General features: G+C 31.8%; 1 long non-coding RNA gene across 1 annotated transcript; it reads right to left on the bottom strand.

Annotated features, from left to right (window-relative positions):
- Positions 1-791: 791 nt before the first annotated feature.
- On the bottom strand, positions 792-13,834 carry LOC147812671 (uncharacterized). The gene is made up of 3 exons (XR_015433366.1): positions 12,658-13,834; positions 10,644-10,765; positions 792-8,500 (listed from the first exon to the last, which is right to left on the bottom strand). It is a non-coding gene; the product is annotated as an uncharacterized LOC147812671 (long non-coding RNA).
- Between the last annotated feature and the right edge of the window lie 6,326 nt (positions 13,835-20,160).

Below are 20,160 nucleotides of genomic sequence, written 5' to 3'. Positions count from 1 at the left end.
GCCTAACGATCAGCTTCATGCACAATGTGATTCAAGCAAAAATGGTATTTATTAAACATATCCGCCCGTTGGATAAGCGGAAATATTAAATAATTGTCGTGGACTCAAATTCGTTTGAGCAACAAAATGTTTGAACAATATAAGTGTTAGTTTAAAAACTAATTACATCTGTTCACCAATAGATCTAAATATTTATAATACTAATAGATAATATTTGGACATGGAAATAGAGGCACAAGCGTAAGCAAACGGAATAACTTTTAGTTCGTATACGTAAATGAATAAATTTAAATGAATAAATACAGCTTCCTGTCAATCAATAACAATTATTGCGAAGTAATCGGCAGTGTCTGTTTAATAAAAATTGTGCGTCGAAGAACATAATCTGGATCTCAATTCTCAAGAGTATATCAGATAAAAGCACATATTCTTATTAGTAGGGAGAATTTTACTCTCTATGTTACTTTTCTGAATTCAATTTTTCACTAAGAAAAGTTCTTTAAAAAGTATACATGTTGACAGGCATAAAAATTCTTCTAAATACTTGTCTAGTGTCTCAACATTTAACTAAATTCGGTTCTGATAAAATCTACATTTGCTTTGGAAACTATTCGTAAAGTATTTAGAGACTAGTCCAAGTAACATCATAATATTTCCCTAATGCAAATTTCAAATAAAATCTACAGATATTAATGATATTCACAAATTTATCTTGAAAGTGGTAGTTTAAAACTGAACTTATTAGTCCGAAAAAAGAAATTCTTATATAAACGAAAAATAAAACTAACCAATTTGTCCATCAAATAATTTTATTAAAATATATTAATTACATATATTTCAAACTGCATCTAGGCATTACATCTTTCTACCATTTACAAATTAGGTTTAAAACAATATATTTTACATGGAGCTCTAACAACATTTACAATGTTTTTTTTAGCAACATTTCACATTAAACTTGCGCTTTATTTACACAACATTTCACATTAAACTTGCGCTTTATTTACACAAACGAAATATTAATATGGATTTCTTACAGTATACAATAAGCTATCATATATACCATATATCTTTGATATTTAATTACACAATGCAAGAGTCATGAATATTTATAATCTATAGAAAATTCTCCTTGTAAAAATATGTATCAGAACAAAAACAATTAACCTGTATGCATTAAAATTTAATTCAAATTTTGTCATTTTAAACAGTATCAAAAAAAAAAATCTCCAAAAATTTTTGAAAAGGATTTTAATTTTAAAATTAAAGTCTCTATTGCACCTGAAACTTAATTTCTGAAAAATTTTAAAAATTTAATTTGTCAAATATAACTTAAAACAAATTTATATGAAAGGCAGATTTGCGCATCGAGTTTTTCATTAGATTAGATTTTAGACTGCAATTTTACATAGAATTGGCACTACATTTCACTTTCAGTTAAAGTTATAAGGCTACATAAAATTTAAACTGTTAATTTATAACTTTCAGAAGGCACAGTTAAAAAAGCAAATTTAAAAAAGATTAGCTGAATTTTTCTAACGAATTTTTTCACTTTTAGTCTGGTGTATAGTAAAATCCTGAAGATTTACAGCTACTTAGTGTTTTGAGCAAAAAATAGATAAAGTTTGATTATTGAAAACACGCGTCTGAAGAAATCGGGGAACTCTTGCATTCGAAAAGTCAGTTGTATCCTATTTATTCTGTTTGGAGTCAAAGCTGCACGAGTGCATATCAAAAAAGAATAACTAGCTTCAAGTTCTTAAAGAAAGACTGCCGTTAAAGATTTCTACACAGCACAAGGATACTGATCCACTACAGAAGCGCACATGTTTGAATCGAGAAGTTCCGAAACGGCTGAACGAGTGTGAAACATGACGAGAAAGCAGAACGGCCGACTACCACCTCCACGTCATTATCCACACTAGTCTAGAACATTCCGAAGCTTCCGATTCACACTTGCACACTCATGCAGCAGATCGATATCCCCAAATTGTGTAGATCTGCTATATCATCGACTATAAATGCGGTAGTACTGGCTGCACTTCATTCAGCCGTGTTTCAATCGAAGTCTTAATATTTGCGTACTATTAAGTATAAATTTCGTTCTAGACATTTATAAAATGATACAAATGCAATTTCGATGCAGTGTCTAAAAATTTACCCGAAAGGATCAGATGTTCATGATGGCATCTCTAATGGCATTACCACGTGAATTTGGTTACTATGCTGTTCCTTGTTTGCTTTGAGTTAAGCGGTGCTATATTAACCGTTTGAGTGAGGTGAAGAGCTATCGCACTTCGCTTGTTATGCGCCAAAAATGCGGAGAAGCGCTATTGTACCGAAAATTCTGAGACGCTGCCGTTGGTTAGTAGTTGGTTGGTAGTAGTTAGTACTTTGTTAGTAGTAGTTTGTTAGTAGTGTTGTACGCATTTCATTCCGCACTATTAGCATATATAAGAAAACTCTTCAGCACTCAAACGGTTAAAAGTGGAACCTACATCTAAAAGTAGATCATGAGAATTTCTTAGAAATTATACTTCAGACAATTTAACTTAATATAGGTAAACACTATTAGCGATTCCAAAAGTTGGTTTAACGTTTTGAATTATATGACCCTGATTTCGTATCATTTATGACATCTAATATATATAATTTTCTTACGTGGCTCCAAAATTTTGGCTGTATTTCTTTTCCACCGGTGGCAACGTTTGCTTTGTTTTTTTTAAGTTACTATTTCTCTTACATGGTGAATCAACCAATGATTGCCTCTAAAAATGTCACATGCCAAATCTAGCTGAGGTGGCTAGACATATAGCGCTTTTAAAAACGGAAACTGAAATAACCAGAGAGCATCAGCTGCGCCAATCTCATACTATTAAGCTAGGCAGAAGTGAATAGTCTTTGTCGATGGATCTCTATTTTAGTATTTTGTCGAAAGCGCTTTTTTCACGAATTTATATATTACGAATTTATTTGACGATTTTTTATTTATATCACGAATTATACTATAGCACATTTCTAATAGGTTTAACAAGTTACATGTCATTTATTTGAATTAAAGATTTAAATGGCTTAGTATTTACTAAAAAGATGCAATTTTTTAAAGAAAGTTGTTATATGGATTTGAATTCTTAGAATTTTGTGCATTTGCAATGTAATGTAAATCATGTTTCTCGGAATTTGCAAATCTGCTTTCCATAAAATAGTTTAAAACACACAACACTTAAATAAGCTTATTGATATCTACGTCATTGGTTCTTAAAGTATTCAACGCAATTGCAACTTACAATGAGAATCTGAAAATTATTCAAAATTTTGCTGTTAGATATAAAAATGAACACATTAAGAAAGTTTGTTTATACTTTACCTCATGGATTATTCGGGTATCTTCAAATAGTAGATCCAAACTTCTATCCGAAATTTTTGCCCTCTGACCAAGAACCTATATTTGTAGCACTTTTGCACGAGATCGGTATAGTTAAAAGAAATAGTTCAGTTTAAAAATACGAGTTAGAGAACTTTTGAAACACTCATTTGAGTCGAAATCTATATATTTACTTAGCACCAAACTTACGATTTTTCAAATCTTAAATTGGCAACATTTAATTTATACGTTAATACGTTGAACCTATTATTTTTTTAAAAACGCATAAATACATATTTTATTTTATTTTATTAGAAACATATGAAAGTTTACATTAAACGTATAACGATTTCATATACCCGCTAATCTATTCTGCACTGCTACGCTCTGCCAACGCGTTAAATTCAGATTTTTGCGTAACTTTGTAGAGCTAAAATATTACTTAACCAGGGCCTGACCAGACAATATCGGGAATTTAACATTTGGAGCTGTGCATCCACTATGAGAATGTTATGGTTTGTGATAAGATTAACTCTGCAAAAGAGTTAATCCCGGAAAAATTTCAACCACACTTCATTTTAACATGTTTTATTTTTGATCAAATTTTACAGCCAATTAACATTCTTTCCTGAATTGCGCATATGTGACCATTATTTAACACTTCACTTTTAATAAAATATTGACTAATTCAACATTTAATAAAAAATTATAAAATTTTAAACGTTCATTTATATTTCATTCTTCAGAAATCTTACTGTAAGAAAATAATCCAGAAATGTGTAAGAGGATGGACAATTACAAGACTATTCATTTAAAAAAGATTCACGATCTTAGACTGTTTTAGGGCATTTATTGTTTATGTTGCTCAAGAGATCTTCAAAATTAAAGCTAAAAAGTTTAATTTGTGTTTTGTATTTTATTAATTTTAGCTTTTTGGTATAAGTCATCCAGTCTTAGTACAAATCACCAGTTCTAAAATGTCTTTCGAGTTAAGAATTTGTTTTATTTTCAAAATAAAAATTCAGATTTTGCAAATAGTTATTAAAATAGATGCACGTTTTTAAAACTTTGTTGGTATCTTTAATGCGCCTGTTAAAAAATTTTATTTTATCCGAATTAGAAATTTGGATTCGAACGAAGCTGAATTTCAGTACTTCTAAAATATTTCTAAAAGTTTTTCCATGCAATTTTCACTAAACTTAATAAAAATAACTGAAAATGATCGAAACAGCATAACCCTAATTAAAAAAAAATTACTATCTTATAATTGATAAAAATTTAATTTCAAAATTAAATTTTAAGTATACTCTTAATATTATAACTTTTACCGCGTAATTATGCCCCATTGTTTAAACTTATTTTGCCGCCGAGTCAATGAATTAATGTTAGCTTATGGTTAAAATATATGTTATAGTTAGTATTATGTTAGTATTTAGCCAAAAATAACGTACATGAAATATGAATGCATAACTCAATTCCTTAAACATGAATTGCCTCAAATTTGCTCATCCAGGCATATTTACATTAAAAAGGGAAAATTTTCTAAATTTATTTACTTTTTGAAACTATGGCTAGATAGTGTCAGATTCTTTTAAATTTTTAAGATATCCTTTTATCACGTGCTATGCTCATAGCCAGTTTCGAATAGCTAAACTAGCCGAAGCATCCGTAATAAATATTGTTCAGTGCTGAAATTTTTATTTGAACAGATACTTTTGACACTGAATATGTACCAAAACAGCTAAAAATATTTAAGAGGTGATATGAAGCAAATTGAGGCAAATCCATTTAAAGATTATCGTTATGCAAATAGACTCGGCGGAGAAATAAGATTAAAAACAAGACTAGTTTTGTAGAGACCCATTTATTAATGTATTAAAAATATCTTATTAGAAATATAATTTCAGTCTATCTTAAGAAATCAACTGGTAAGTTGAAATATTTTATTTACCAAAATTCTAACTTATCTAACATTTTCAGTGCATTCGATAATGTGTATAATTAGTTCGATCTACAAATAAAAATTACTGTTACGCCAAATCGTGTTAGCGACCAGTTTTCTTTTGAGTAGCAAAATTAGAACATTTCTTGAGCAAACGTAACGCGTTCCACTACGCTAACTTAATGACTAGACTGTCTGGATTTTTCATAAATTTTTGATTTAATAGTTTCGTTCTCAAACTTTATATAAAGCACATTCTTTTAAATTTGGAATAAATACCTAGAATGGTTATTACCTACACTATATAAATGATCGACAAATTATAAATTTAAATTTGTTTTGTGAAATTTATCTTAATACAATTACGTAAATGAAAATAAGACCTAATGTGTGAAGTGCCAACTTAACTATACAACATTAATTGCTTTCCATCAAAGCTAACTAAGATTAGGACAAAAATAAAATTTGAAAAATGCGATACTATGACGAGACAGCTAGACGTTATTGCATGAATGGTTTTAAATAATTTAAGTGATGGGTGCACAAACCGACAGATCCGGAATAGTAAGATAAAATTGGTATTTCGAACAGTACGGGATAACTTAAATTCGAAAACTGGTATTTAATAAGTATTTTACTGGTGAGGTGGGGATTAATTAGTAACTATCAATTTCATAACGAGTGTTTTATTAAGGTAACACTAAATTTGTGATATTTTATGTACTCGTTTTCCGGTTTCTAAGCATCTCGTTACCTCAAAGAGTTTTAAAATTTTGATTTAATAAATACCGGTTTTTATCTGAACCCTGGAATTTTTTAAATATCAATTTAGATCAATTAAAGATCAATTTATTAATTTTTAAAGATCAATTATTTTAAAGATCAAGACAAATTTAAGAGTTAGTTTATTTTAATAATATCCTACAAAATTTGAGATACGAATTTTGTCTATTAGATACAACTTCCTCAAATCTTTTTTACTTAAGTTTTGCTTAAACTTCAGATTAAATGTATTTTAACAGTAGATTTTTAAATTAACTAACCCCCCCCCCAACCACACATTTACTTCAACAGATTCTAAAATATGAAAGTAACGCGTGATGTATTTGGTGGAAATATATTAAAAAGGAATATTTAAAAATTTGTAGTACCAAAATTAAATCCGATATAAAGTTTCATTCATCTAAATACGTTTCGTCTGAGAATCGAATGGAAATATTGATTTTTAACAATTCTCTGAATTTAATGATTTGAATTTAAACTGGCACACCAAAACAATTCTTTTGAATAATACAATTCAGATAGTGTACCAGACAATAGTTCCGAGGAAATACAATAAATCAAAATTAGTTCTTTTGCGCTAATATTTAATTTTTCTTAAATATTATGTCATAGCTGATAATGAGCAATAGATAACAATAAGCTTGTCTTAATAATTTTAAGACTATTGACAATGCGCATATAGACATTAAAGATAGCCGAGACATTAAAGGTGCATCCCATTCTTAGAGACCAAATTTAATTTAAGATTTAATGGGTAAATATGACTCAAAATAATTTAAGACTAAAAACTTCTAGGTATGATGAAAAGAAATATTTAAGCTAATTAAGATTTAATTATTCTTTACGTTTAAGAAAAATTTCTGAAAAAAACTTTTAAGCAATCTATATTTAAAATTTCATATAATTTATAAATATGTGTTTAGATTTAATTAAAAATATTTATAGAATCTAATTCTTATAAGAGAAAAATTTAAATTTAAATAATCAAAATATTGAAAATGAAATTTTCATATTATTCAAGGAGAATATAAAAATAAACCTCTTTTTCAGTTGAAGAAATACAATCAGCGTTTCTGTTATGTCATGATAACTAGGCAACTGAAGTAGGTCATCTTGGCAAACTGCGATCCTCATGGTAGCTAGGCCAGCAATGGACATCTTGGCAAACTGCGATCCTCATGGTAGCTAGGCCAGCAATGGACATCTTGGCAAACTGCGATCCTCATGGTAGCTAGGTCAGCAATGGACATCTTGGCAAACTGCGATCCTCATGGTAGCTAGGTCAGCAATGGACATCTTGGCAAACTGCGATCCTCATGGTAGCTAGGTCAGCAATGGACATCTTGGCAAACTGCGATCCTCATGGTAGCTAGGTCAGCAATGGACATCTTGGCAAACTGCGATCCTCATGGTAGCTAGGTCAGCAATGGACATCTTGGCAAACTGCGATCCTCATGGTAGCTAGGTCAGCAATGGACATCTTGGCAAACTGCGATCCTCGTGGTAGCTAGGTCAGCAATGGACATCTTGGCAAACTGCGATCCTCGTGGTAGCTAGGTCAGCAATGGACATCTTGGCAAACTGCGATCCTCATGGTAGCTAGGTCAGCAATGGACATCTTGGCAAACTGCGATCCTCATGGTAGCTAGGTCAGCAATGGACATCTTGGCAAACTGCGATCCTCATGGTAGCTAGGTCAGCAATGGACATCTTGGCAAACTGCGATCCTCATGGTAGCTAGGTCAGCAATGGACATCTTGGCAAACTGCGATCCTCATGGTAGCTAGGTCAGCAATGGACATCTTGGCAAACTGCGATCCTCATGGTAGCTAGGTCAGCAATGGACATCTTGGCAAACTGCGATCCTCATGGTAGCTAGGTCAGCAATGGACATCTTGGCAAACTGCGATCCTCATGGTAGCTAGGTCAGCAATGGACATCTTGGCAAACTGCGATCCTCATGGTAGCTAGGTCAGCAATGGACATCTTGGCAAACTGCGATCCTCATGGTAGCTAGGTCAGCAATGGACATCTTGGCAAACTGCGATCCTCATGGTAGCTAGGTCAGCAATGGACATCTTGGCAAACTACGATCCTCATGGTAGCTAGGTCAGCAATGGACATCTTGGCAAACTACGATCCTCATGGTAGATAGGTCAGCAATGGACATCTTGGCAAACTACGATCCTCATGGTAGATAGGTCAGCAATGGACATCTTGGCAAACTACGATCCTCATGGTAGATAGGTCAGCAATGGACATCTTGGCAAACTACGATCCTCATGGTAGATAGGTCAGCAATGGACATCTTGGCAAACTACGATCCTCATGGTGGATAGGTCAGCAACGGACATCTTTAAAAATATGCTCCCCAAGGTGACTTAATGACGATGAAGTAGTCAATGCAAAGCCTAGTTTTAAACATAAAACAAAATGTCTTTATTCTTATGGTCAAATTAACATAGGGTTAGTTAGTAAAAACTTAGTTAGAGGCAGCGTTTGATATTATTGGGTGAAGTTTTATAACTATTAGCTACGCAAATCTCGGTAAACCTCCCGAGTCACTTACAAAAATTTCATCATTTTACAAAATTCTTAAAAACTTGTAACGAGGTTCATATCAGTCCGAACATTTAATTCCTACTCACAGGACCTCTGAGCTATGTGCGTGCTTTTCAAATATCTATCACAGAAATCTATATTAACAAATGCTGACGAAGTTTAAATGAAAACGAAATTTCAATTACCAAAAACTTTAAATAACCACGGAATTAAGAAATTTACAGTCGTAAGAGTTATTTTGGAGGTTTGGTGAAATGACGAAATTTCATTAGCCTCCTGATCATTAGGAGCTCTTATCAGCAGAAATTAACACCCCCCGTACAACCAAGTAACTAAATGAAACACAAATACTTTACACTGCTCAATACTTAAAAAATACTGCTACATTGCTGTAACTTGTTTATATTTAGAGAGAATATTAAAAATAATTTTATACATAATTCATGCTATAACAAGAAAATTTTTAATTTCTTTAAAAAAAAAGTGTCAATTTTTAAGTTTAAATAAGATCTTAAAATTTAAAGAGAAATTTAGTGCAAAGATTTGACAATTTTAACTCCGTATTTCTTTCTAAAATGTAGGGAAAATCTAGACAATTTTCAACAAATTTCCATACTGAGTAGAAAAAGCAAGTTTCGGCGAAAAAACATGAAAATAGTCCCTTTATGATCGTTTTGGAACATTGAAATTCTTATAAAATATGTTGCAGCGAGAAAATTTCAAAATAAGTTGCCACAAGTATTTTTATTGATCTAGAGTGTCAAAAAAGTTTCATGGAATAGTCAAAATTATAGAGCATGGAACTAAATAAATTTTCAGTTCAATGCAAAGTTTTTATTGAGAAAAATTTTTTCCTAATAAAAAGCAAAATAACACTAATATTGTCAAATGTGTCACAAATTCTTGAGATTTTATTATGCTTTTCATATCATTTAATTATAAAATTTTCAAAGTTAGAAAATCGATTTTAGAGAGCTTCACGATTTCGTTAGTAGTCCACTGTAGCCTTAAAAAACCAATTAAGATCCGTGGTGCCACTCCCCCCCCCCGAGCGTAAGCCTTCCAATGATGCTACCTTAGCATAGGCTGATAGATGCTAATTCTGCTCTTCGCTGTAACCGACCACAGTTCTGACGTAAAATATCCTCAGTCCGTTCATGATTTAGAAGCTCGTTACCATCAGACTGATCGTGGAAGGATTTACGCAATTTAAGACTTTTAAAATTAAATTTAATGAACAATAAATTTAATGAATCAACGAATAATGAATTTTGAACTTATTATTAGTTCAAAACTACACATGTTTCATGCCACGCTAACGGCTCTACAGTAAATTCTAATTCCTAAATTTCAAAATACCTAAATTAATGTTATTACCCGAGTTTGACTATTTTATAATTTCAAAAAGAGACTTAACTACACATTAATATTGAATTTTTAATGAAAAATTTAATATTCTTAAAGCTTGATAAAAATAATAAATTCACACTCGCACCCTAGCTCTTAGTTCATCGCCAGCATTATACAAAATCTACATGCAAAGTTTCAATCAAGTCTAAAGTAAACTATTATCATGTGTGATTGCGTAGAAATCTTCTGGACAGAATATTCTGAGAACAAAAGAATTGGTAGCTATTGCGTAGAATATTCTGAGAGCAAAAACTCAAAATTTTCAGAAAATGATATGTCTTTATATAAAGTTTATATAATGTATAATAAATTGAAAATTTAATCTTTTAATTTATTCAGACAAAAAGGTTAAATTTTCAAAGCTTAAAAATATTCAAGTGTCTTTATGAGTCTACTTTCATTTTCATTTGTGAGTGAGAAAAAATTAATATGATTTCAAAAGGTGGATCAAAAATTTAAAAGGTTTTATAAAGCCAATGAATACAACGTTCTAATGATGAAATGTTAAACAGTAGACTCATAGAATAAAAATTCTATCAAACAATACATTGATCAGATCAAAATAAATCTTAACTTCCTTACCCAATCTAAATGGGATAATGATGACCAACATTCTTCTGTAAGGAGTAGATTTTTTTATTCTTCCATAAGCAACTTTGTGTAGTAAAGTATCAAACATCTATTTTAAGGTAGCTACTTGGATCCTGCAAGAAAACAGGAAACCAGTCATTAAAAATATAAAATTTAGTGCGTGCGCAGTGGAGTATGTTTATACACTTTAACGTAATATACTTTAAGTTCGCTGACGAACATTGTATACTTATAACTAATAAATCGATAATATTAGATTAATGCTACGACAATGCTAGAGCTCTAAGCTATATATTCAGATTTCTAGATTTCAGTGCCAGTAAAATAGAATTAGATACCTTGCCTTTCAACTTAAATTGTGAAACAGTGAGGTTGGATTTGCAGCTATAATTTAGTTTCAATGTAACAATCTAAAACAGTTGCTTTTAAATATGCCACAGTTACAAATTACCAAACGCTAGTTTCCCAAATCTAAACTCTCATGCCCAGAAAATCAGTACTATGCTTGCTTCATTTTATATGCGTGAACAAGTGTTTTTAACTAGAAAACCTTTGAAAAAAAAATCACTTCAGAAGTAGATTAACAGATAAGCAATTACCCTCGTACCTTAAAATAAGTACACCTCACTTCGACACTCAATATAAGTAACTTTTAAAAATTAAATCGTAATTTCATTCATCTCAAATATTTTAAAACTTTTATATAGTTTTGTATTTTAGAAGAAGATTTTCCTTAGCCCACTAAGCTTTTCAGATTTGTTGAAAAAAAGCTCATCCCTGCTCTAGGGCTAACAAAATAGACCGAAGAAAAAGATTGACCCCTCTCTCGTCGACCAGAGACAAATCCTGTTCTAAACAACGACCCCACACCTAAACTTGAAATATTTATACCTCGTTACAGTAGTCACCGTCACGGGTCCAGACGAATGGCTAGAGTAGCTCTTACTTTAGACAAACTATAGTTTAACCCCTTAATAGTGACATACTTCAGAAAAATTGACGAAAATGGAAAATTTAACTCTTTAATTTTGTTCTTTATATTATTATAAAAGTTAAAATGGTTTTATTACAAAAATAACATTTTAAATGCAACAACTACTGTATTTATAATTTTTGCATGCACATAAAAGGTAATGAATTGCACACATCTTATTCAATTAAACAAAATTTTGAAGCTAAATATAATTTAACTAGTATAATATAAAAATACAATTTTCAATACATAAATTTAAAAATCTTTTACAGTATGGTATATCCCAAAACCCCCACCCACATTTCCTTCCCTCGACTGAAGTCATTATCGGTGAAAAACTAGAACTCATCTTATCAGGTAAATAGTGAGTTCAGTATTCTAAGGTAGAAATTAACTAAGCTCGGTCTTCACAAAGATTTTGTTAAACAAAATTAAAAGTTTATGCAACCTAAATTTTGAAGAAAAACATTTATAGCACTAAACTACATAATTAAGCTTGAATATACAATATTTTGGAATTGAGTGGGAAGTCTATTAAGTTTGAAACAGTCACAAAACTTTATAATTCAATATCGGAGGGGGAAAATTGCAAAGTTTTAAAAGCAGACTGTTATATATAGTATTTAAAACATGTGTAATGTCTAGTATTCAAAAACTAATAATCACGTTAAATACTGTGAAATAAAATATATATAAAAGATTAAAACTATTGTTTATTAAAACTTTAGTTTGACTGTTCTTCGTCAACAATATATCGCAATTTTATTTTAAGTCGTTTTTACTCAATAATCTAAAGAGAATTTTAACTAAGCGAAATTGATAAATTTAAAAGTAATACTTTAAATAAGTCAATATCCCATAGAAATATTCGAAAAAGAACCATTTTTAAATTTAACAAGAGAACAAAGTTAATAAAAGAGGTATATTAATCATACTTAATACCAATCCCGAATTTTGGACAATTTCAAGCATACCATCAATTATCTCGAAAAACTTTAAGTGTATGTAAAAGCAAATTAGAAAAAGACTTACTGTAAAGTTCTGCAATAATAATACGAGACTTTGAAACAGGCATGATTTCCTTCTTTGTATCTAAAATTGGACGGAATACACTAGTCTACAAACTCGTAAAAAAAAATCCCCACAACAACAAAGCACAGATACGAAGAGCTCGTTTGGTACCAGTCTCGCCCGTATTTTATATTCCTTAATATCGATAACGATTGGCAATTATTGTCAATCAAAGTCGAATTGAGTTGATGATGAAGAGGATCCATGCTACTCGCGTTTTTGGGGCCTTCCTGTGCCGAGCGTCATCACCTGCCAAAAGTTCTGCAGTGTGGAGGAAGCGGGTTCGAATCCCGCCCTACCATGGATGTGTCTTCGTTCTTTCCTTATTTAAATTGTACTATCTGTCTTTCTACTTGGTAAAGGTTCCGCAGTGGACTGATCGTTGAGACATGGTTCCTAGCAGATCACCGAAGTCAACCATCACTGGCTGCGGTCAGTGTGCGGATGGGTGACCACTTGGATCAGTCTGCGTAGGTACCGAGGTTGTGCGGTATGGGTCCTCGTTAAACTGTTCTGCCGTAAAGTGCTCGATTTCGCGTGCAGGTCGTCGGAGTACCGAAGCGGGGGTGCCATCCCCTTTACAGAGGATCAATATTGTGATAGCATGTCTTTGGATCCTCCTCAGGGATGTTTCCCAAACAGTCGCCAATAGCCCATTGTGCAGCTCTATGCAATGTACACGAACTACAACAACAATCACATTGTTGTATTCGACGAGTTCACAATTTATTCAATCACAATCCATTTCGGCGCACCTTCAGTTCATAGCGTATGAAAGCACCAATCATCTGACATGATTGATGAAATACTTGTTGCGCATGTGCGTCTATTGAGCTGGGTTCGGTGACATTATCAAACTCTGCTGTGCAACTCTGCTGCATTTTCCAAGATTTCAGGCTTCATATTTCTCCCTCTGATATCGAACCGAAAAATCTTTTGATCATTTTATAATGGCTAGATAATCTAGAAAAAGAGTTCTTTACCAGAAGCTAGTTATTTTATCATGATCATGTAAAGTCTTTGAAAATTATTTTATTTAATCTTATAATTGTCGTTGAACAGCCGACCCAATTTTAGGTTTGCGACTACTATTGTTCAACTCTGTAGCTTTGTAATTTTGAACCAATCTAGAAGACGAGGAAAATCCTAGATCAGTACCCCCAGAGGTATGATTTGTTATGGGAACATGGAGGACTTTGAGACTCGACAGATTTAAGGTGCATCAGTCACCATTTACTACACGGGGAGTCTTCGGCCGGCGAGGATCGAACCCACGACCTCTTGGGCCCAGTGTCCTACTAACCAGGCTATTCCGGCCCTGAATATTATTTGCATTATTTTAATGTATATAGAGTTTAAAAATGAGTGCTTAAAAGGTGCTTATTTTTTGTTGAATGGTTTGGCTACTTGACCTGTGATAAGTTTGGCTACTTGACCTGTGAAATATATAACATCCATTATATATTTTTCCTACATTTGAAAGATTTTCAGTGTATGAGCGAATAGACGTGGTTAAAGATCAAAATGTTTATCCCCTAATTCCACTGTAAAAAAGCGTTCATTTAGAAATTGTTTCTGTGGCAAAGCTCACAAGTCAATTTCACTTCACGAGAGAAATGAAAAACATGGAGTCTAAAAATGAAAACACCCAATGAAGTCGTAAATAAGTCACTGTCGGGGAGGAGGGAAAATGAATTCGATTCTGCTCAATCTGTGGGGCACACTACAGAATGGTGTCATCAGCCTTTCGTCGCCACAGATCAAAGTCAAAACACTAAGAGTGTTATTTTACCTACTGTGATTGGTGAAATAAGAGAAATAATATTCGCAATAGCAGAAAGCTCGTATTCTAACTGATTCTGGTTCTGAAATATGTGTAATAAGTGTTTAAAGAGATAACAATTGAATAAAAAAAACAATAAGCCAGTCTGTATGCTACATTAATGATGCCTCGTTAATAGCTAGTCGTAGACAGGGTGTATAATTCAGAGGACAAGGGAACTCGATCAAGTATTGGGAGAAATGTTGATTTCGTGGAGGACTTTTTGATAAAACGAACCCGCATGTGTGTTACATAGAGAGGAAAACCATGAAAACTCTCCATGGTTAGATTGACAGCAAGAGGTCTCTGACCTATTATCAGTCCACCACTGAGGATATTTTACATCAACACTGTCCTCTGTGCGAGCCGGGTGCGGAATTCAGATCCGCTAGCTATCGCTGGGATTCGCACCCAGTTCACCTCATTGGAAGGCGAACGCTGCATCCCGTGAACAACCACGGCTCATTGCAGGTTATTTTACTTTATAGCCTTCGTTGAGCAGCAGACCCAAATTCAAATTTGAGTTTATATCTACCATTGTGCAACTCCGTAGCCTTGGAATTTAGAACTCAATCCAGAAAACAAGTGAACTCCTGGATATAGTATTGGGAAAAATTTTGCCTTCGTGGAGAACTTTTTGATGGAACTACCCAACATTTCGTTACATGGCGAGGAAAACCACGAAAACCTCCCATGGTTAGCCTGACGGAAAGAGGACTCTAACCCATGATCCACTGAGGATAAATTACGCAACATTACAGGTTATTAGGGAGAACACAATTATAATTATAAAATCGGGGAGGGGGAATCCTTACTATATACATATTTTTATAGTAGTTTATTGGCGATGTGTCTTACATGAAATAAGCTTTCGAAAAATTTAAAAGTGGTTTGATTTATAGATAAGTTTGCGGAATTTAAAAGCTTAACAGAATGTTTAACTTATGCATGTTTCTAATGTAACATACTTTTTTTTATTTATTGCATTTGAAAAATTTTGTTTATAATTGTCAGAATGATTTTAATAAAAATTCGGCATTATTCTTCTTTCACTCATGAGTATTTTGACAGATAAATTAAAAAGATAAAAGAATTAATTCTCTAAAAGACAAAAGAGTTTCAGTTACCCAAACTACGTTTTGTTCATCAATTAACTCTTCTCTTTAGTTTAACCATCAGTTTAAAATGTAGTAATATTGAGTGAATTTTAAAACTGAGTTAAAATTGATATAATTTCAAGAATACCGCATTATAAATTTAATCTTTAAGTGTTCTTTGTTATTCAAAGTTCATAAATTTAAAATAGCATGTGTGTTGGAATTTCAAATCGGTCTAGCGACTTTTTAAAGAAGAGTTTTTCGCATATATTTATAATTTCAAGACATAACTGTAACAAAATAGGAATAATTCTGGTTTTTAAGAAATAAAAACGCTGCCCATAAGAATTTGAGAATACGCTTAACAAACAAAGATAGCTGCCATTTAAAAATCGTTATTTCTCGCTCAGAATTACTTTCAATACAATATTTGAAAAATTTAATCAGGTGAATTAAAAGCTATAAAGTTTAAATAATTTCATTCTTAGATGATGTTTCACGCTTTGATAATGTTGTAAATAAATTAGATAATGTGGAGAAAAGAAAACTGGCTTTTTCCAGAAAATTTTCCAAACTCAATCCCCTCCCCCCTATAATTCTCCAATGTGTCCTCAATTTTAGAATCTTTGTTAAATAAGACGTAAAAAATTTTAAATTATTTAAGTTAAGATATATCGTTTATAAATGATGTCACACATTTTTTGCGACTAATATTTTTGACCCAAATATTTATTCGGGCTTTCTGCGACAAACTTCCCTATCACTAATATTTTGCTTAAAGGTACTTTTAATCGTAAAAATTACTAATTCAAAGTAACAGAAACGTTATGTTTACAGAAGAAGGAATAAAATAAAAATGTAAAATTAACATTTTTTTAATTGGAAAATTTTAGGCAATATTCTCGCATTTTGTAGGCGGAAAAATTCACTAATTATTTCCTCTTTGTAATTTTGTAAATTATTACACAAATTAAAATTTGTAAATAAATTAAACGATAATGAATTAAAATTCGTACATAAATTAAAAATCTTAAACTCCGTGCAGTAACTCCCAAAATAATGATCACGAATCATGCGAATAAAATTAAAAAAAAAAAATAAGAAGAAATTTAATTCAAATAAGTGTATGTATTTAAACTTTCGCTAATTCAGAATTTTTTATTATTAATTTGAAATTCTAGCTGAAGTCAGTTACTACTTATTTTTTTTAAAAATCTCAAAAGGAGAATGGAAAAAATCTTGATTATTTCTTTCCTCTCTGATGCGCAAAAAAGACATATTTGAAGAAAAAAAATCTGCAGGAAAAAAAATATTTTTTCGAAAAATTATGCAGTTAAGAAAACCAAAATTTTCTCTTCCCAAATGAAATTCTCTAGTTCGTATCACTACGATGGCTGGTCGATACGGATTCCGCACCCGGCTCGCACCAACCACAGTGTTTACGTCAAATATCTTCTGTGGTAAACGTATCATGGATTTGTCTTGTCGCTTAGCTAACCGTTTTGAATTTCCGTATTTTTCCTATCTATGTTACGCAAATGCAGATTAGTTTCATCAAAAAGTTTTCCACGAAGGCAAATTTCTTCTAAAACTTGATCCTCGAGTATTCTGGATTGGGTTCAAAATTACGAGGCTACAGAGATGAACGTTGGGAGTCGTAAACTCAATCTAGTTAATTGTTTAGCAACAGCTATAAAATAATCGACTCTAAAATTAGGTTTAAAACTAATTTTTATATGACACTTTAAACATGAAATGAATACTTGAAATATTTCCTGCGGAGATGACAAAACATTTTTTTTTTAGGATAAATAGTTTAATTTTAATTGATAATCTTTCAAAGAGTACAATGGGTTTTAAATACAGGTTTATTCTAACTACAGTTTGGTTTTGAAAGATGCCAAGTTTTAGTTAGAAGGCAGGGATTAAAAAAAATGGTTTTGTCCATTTATAAATTACTTTGTCTGGGTTATCATTAATGACAAATGCAATAGAATTTTAATTTTTAGTTTGAACGGAAGTTTCAGATCCTTAATTATCTCTGTGGCGAAAGTGTAGGCATAATGGTTTTATAGAATACAATTATGGAAAATTATGCAAATAAATGAATATAAAAATAATTCTTCGTTTCATGATCTGATTAAATGTTTTACGACTAACTGGGGATACGTATTAGGAAAAAGTAATCTCAGATTTAGATTAAAATATTTACTACTTAATAAAGAGGAATTTTAGGAAGGAAACATTTACTAATTATATGTTTATGATTCTTTGCACTCTGATGATTTTAATAACAATACTGAAAGATAATAAATATCTTTAGAAGTATTAAAGTGCCCGCCTTATGGTGATTTAAACAATCCTCGTAACTTTCAAATCTCGTCAAAATTTGATTTTTCTAGTTAACCGTTCGCGAGCCTTATTTGCTCTCCATAATATTATCTTGTAATTTCTGGCAAACAATTGCTTTAGTAAAGGGATTTCATGGAATAGTATTTTATTCGTTTTCTTTCATAGTAAATATATTTGATGTTAAATAATACCGCTTTGCTACATAAAGGAGTAGCGAAGCTAATCCTTAAGACAAGGGATTTCCTGGATCAAGTATTGGGAGAGATTGTGGAGGACTTTTTGATGGAACTAACCTGTATTCGCGTTACATGGTAAAAAAAACCCATGAAAACCTCACACAGTTAGCCCGACGTCAAAGGGACACGTGATCCGTATACAATTCATATTTTTTGTCAGCATTGTGTTTGGTGCGAGCCGGGTGCGGAAGTCTAATCTACCAGCCATTTCTGGGATCTGAGCCCGGTTCACCTCATTGGGAAGCCTCACTCTTTGAGCCACCACGGCTGGCATAACTCTTGATGATTGTAATTTCTTGTGAGGGGCTCTTTTGAGCACTTAACTGCTGTAAATGTCATTGAGTGACAGAAAATAGATAATGTTTGTTACTGTCGAAGGATCTTTGGAGAATAAATGTCTTGTTGAAAGAGAATTCAGCTTGAAAGGTTCGCAAAAAAATTACAAGTGGAATTACAAACGTGCATTGAAATACTGTAAACTAAGCGTAAAATATGTATACTATTCAAGTTATCAAACTTCTAAAGCGCGTCAATGGTTCATCAAACGTCTAAAAATTTATAGGTTTATTCTGATAGGGTTGTACCTTGACGTAAGGTTCTCTATGAAATCTGGGAGAGAATTCCGCGCTTCCACAAACGCTCTCGAAATATTTAAAGAAAACTTTAGTGGTTTTTTTGTTAAGGGAGTCTTGGAGTCGGGAAGAACTTCGATGAAACACTGGGAGGGTTTTTTTCTTTCCCCCAAATAGCACAGTTAAGACGTTAATCACCATTTTACACTGTTTGGGAGGTCTGACCACTTCAGAGAAGAGCAAGCGAGAACTCTTGTCATAAAGAAAAAACAAGATTTTCTCATTTTTCTGATGAATGTGTCATTTTTGGAGTCATAAGCTTTATCTTTTTATAACAATCAAATCAAATTTCGCGAAATCTTATTATTCTAATAAATGCAAAATTATAAATTTCAATTTAAAAAAAAACTATTTAAAAAGATATTTTCTTTGTTTTATTATTCACTCTGTAAATTTTACTCATGTATTCTGTAAATGTCATGCCAAATAAGAACAAAAATTTTTTTAAATTCGATAGATATCAATTACGCATGTTATTGAAATTATTACCGTTACTTTATTCAATAAGTGTTTCATAAATGTAAAAAGGCACGTGGTTCTTCCGTTAATTGGCGGAATTCCGCGAATCTCAAGACAGTTGATTCGTTGATCAATAATCTATTTTCCGACAAAATTTTCTCAGACTTCCGCTCATTTAAATTTTGTTACTTAGGTAAAAATTTCGTTAACGAGACATTAATTTCACCCACTTTTTTTCTAAGTTATCAATCACGCGCCATGACTTTTTTATGCGTTGATTTCTTAGAGAAAAACGCAACTTCCAGAATACGAGACCAAAAAAAAAAAAAAAAATTATAATAATTCGGCTGGAAGTAATAAACTACTAAAGCAAGTGTAAAATTGATAATCTAAACCTTGGCGCACAAAGAGTATCCTTTGGCCAAGATCTAAACAGTTATTCAGAAATGGTAGACATTCCATAAGATCGTTCGCCCAAAATAATAGTTTTTTTTTTTTCCTTCTTTTTTTTTATTAGTTTCAATTTTGATGCAAATTCCGAATTTTAAACAAGGAGTTATTAAGTCTATGTAATATATACGCCCCTTTTTTATTTGGTTAAGATTAGATTGAATTAATTTTTAATATAATTTTAAGATATGGAAATTTCGAATCTCTTATTTCAGTAATCATTTTCCAACGCTATCTATAGCATCGTTAATCCGTGTTTAAATCTTTTTTTTTTACTTTTGAAGTATGCAATTGATTTTCTCAGTTTTTAAAATTCTGATCTTACGACACGCGAAATTTGATTGTGCAATTGAGTAATCACTTTTTAATGCGGCAGCTCGATTTTCGTCGATACCATCTTAGTCTGCAAAAAAAAA

Source organism: Parasteatoda tepidariorum, chromosome 4 (genome assembly GCF_982258835.1).
Source record: "Parasteatoda tepidariorum strain Cologne lab strain chromosome 4, Ptep-v5.0, whole genome shotgun sequence".
Lineage (NCBI taxonomy): Eukaryota > Metazoa > Arthropoda > Arachnida > Araneae > Theridiidae > Parasteatoda > Parasteatoda tepidariorum.
The sequence above is the reverse complement of the archived record's forward strand: the minus strand, read 5'-3'. Positions and strand labels throughout refer to the sequence as shown.